A 2,432-nucleotide genomic window follows, 5' to 3' on the forward strand; every position below is an offset into this window, starting at 1 on the left:
TGCACTTTCCTCAGTGCCTTGGAATCAGAAAGCATTGATCTGCTATGAACTAACTCATGCAAAATGTAAGTGACTGATTATAATTTTACTTGTTGCCCCTCCCAAGAGTCTTTTTTTAGTTGTTTGTTTGATTTTTTAAAGATATTAAAAAAGACCAAGCTTAATCATGGTTCTAGCATTAACTTGGAATATAACTGACTTTGGGAAAGACATTTCACTTCTGTGGGGCTCAGTTCTTCATCTGTAAACTAAGGGACCATATTAGATTAACAATAATGGGCCTTTCAGCTCTTAAATTCTGGTAGCCTATGAATCATTATCAACACTTATTGTGAACCTAAGTCATTTTACCCTCTCTGAACCTCAGTTTCTTCACTTTCGAGATGGACATATTATTTGCACTACCTACTTCGCAAGGTTGTTATAATGAAAATTCTTCTAAACCCTTACAGTGTTTAAAGAAATTCAAGTTATTATCTTTCAATAATATCTAATGATGGATTTGGGGCAAGCCAGAAAGAAAGATGTTTTGGAAACAAACAGTCATGTCATTTGTTCCTCAGTCATACCATATGGAAAACTGAGGGAGTACTAGATCTGATGTCAAAGGAGTTAGCATGGTGCACTGGGAAGAACAGTGAATTTGGAATCAGAGAACTTGTGTTCAGATCCTGCTTCTGATACTTATTACATGTGTGATCTTAAGAAAATCACATAAGCCTTAGTTTCCTCATCTATAAAATGAGGGGAATCCAAGGTCCTGTCCGACTATAGGTCTATGCTTCTGTGAACTCCCTTACATAGTTAAGGGCTTCATTTTCCCTATTTATAAAATGAATAAGTTGAATTAGGTGAACTCTTCTAGCTTGGAAACTTATGACCTCTGGTTCTGATTTTCTGTGAAAGCCAGTCAGGAAGATTCTATAAGAAATGTTTTGAGAATGTCCATGTGCCTAAGGATAAAAACTGAAGTAAGGTGGAGAACTGGAGGTGGCAGTATGTTTGAGGAAAAAGAGAGAAAGATACACACACACACACACACACACACACACACACACACACACACGCACACACACAGATGCACCACACACATAGGGAAAGACACAGAGAGAAGTGGGGTAGGCAGGTAGAAGAGATCAGAACCAAAGCTCATTGACGTAGGTTTCCACATTCCAGTCTTTTTTCTTTCATTCCACATGAAGAAAGACAGCTTTTTTTCTGTAGATCTGCCTTTGGTGGGGGCAGTAATTGCAAGTCACTGTGTGAAAAGGCAGTCACCAGGGCACAAAGGCTGTCTAATATTTCAGCTTCCTGCTCTGGGATTCAATTGTTTTCTCTGGCCTTTTGTGCTCTTAGTTTATGAAAAATCAATAGTTTAATATAGAAAAAAAATCCCCTGGCTATCTATTTAGGGCTACATTACCTTCAGCACAGAGCTCTGGTTTTCCCTGTCAGCATGGTTTAGGATCCCAAACACATGTCTCATTTGTGTGGAGGTTGATTCAGACTTCAGGAGGCCACTGTCCAGATAAGGGGACAATAATTAGCTTATTTCCGACATTAACAGTTTGTATGATCATGACAAAGGCATTTTAATTTCTCTAAGACTCAATTTCTTCATCTGCAAAATGAGGATGAAAATCCTTGCATTACTTACTTAGCAGGAATATTGTGATTTATATATATTTTAAACTGCATAGATAAGAACTGTTACTATTACTATAATAACAATAATATTTAAAAACTTACATTTCATAGAGTTTTATTTCTACTTATCTTATTTGAGTCTCTCAGAAACCCTGAGAGACAGTTCAGGAACTAACACACCTATTTAACAGATGAGGAAATTCAAGTCTAGCAAGGCTAAGTGATTTGCATACACACACACACACACACACACACACACACACAGAGTAAGTTCATAAGATCTTTGATTTAGAGCTAGTGTCTTAAAAGGATATCTGGTCCAAGCTTCTTATTTTACAGATGAGGAAACTGAGGTTTAGAGAGGTTAACTGACTCACCCAACATCACAGATACTATGTAGCAGAGCCAAGATTAGAGCCCAGTTCCTCTGGCTCCAAATCCAGCACTTTCCCTTGTACAATTTTTTCTTTTTTGCTCATCCTATGAAACATTAAAATTGTAATGTACTATGCCAAGCTAGTTTCATCCACTCAAGCCAAAGAGAAAGGTCAAGTCCATGACCTCTACTATCTCAGTCATGCTACTATCCCTGCCTGGTGAAATGTTAATCATTCTGCAAGGCCTAGTTCAAATATCACCTCCTCCAGGAAGTCCTCATTGATCATTCCCTTTGCAAAAATTGTCCCAAGAACAAAGAACGTTAGAATTGGAAGGACCCTTAGAGATCGAAATCGTCTAGGCCAACTTTCTCATCGTGTGGAGGAAACCGAGGCTACCAAGAGAGA

This window comes from Phascolarctos cinereus, unplaced genomic scaffold, assembly GCF_003287225.1.
Source record: "Phascolarctos cinereus isolate Bilbo 61053 unplaced genomic scaffold, phaCin_HiC Scaffold_2;HRSCAF=192, whole genome shotgun sequence".
Lineage (NCBI taxonomy): Eukaryota > Metazoa > Chordata > Mammalia > Diprotodontia > Phascolarctidae > Phascolarctos > Phascolarctos cinereus.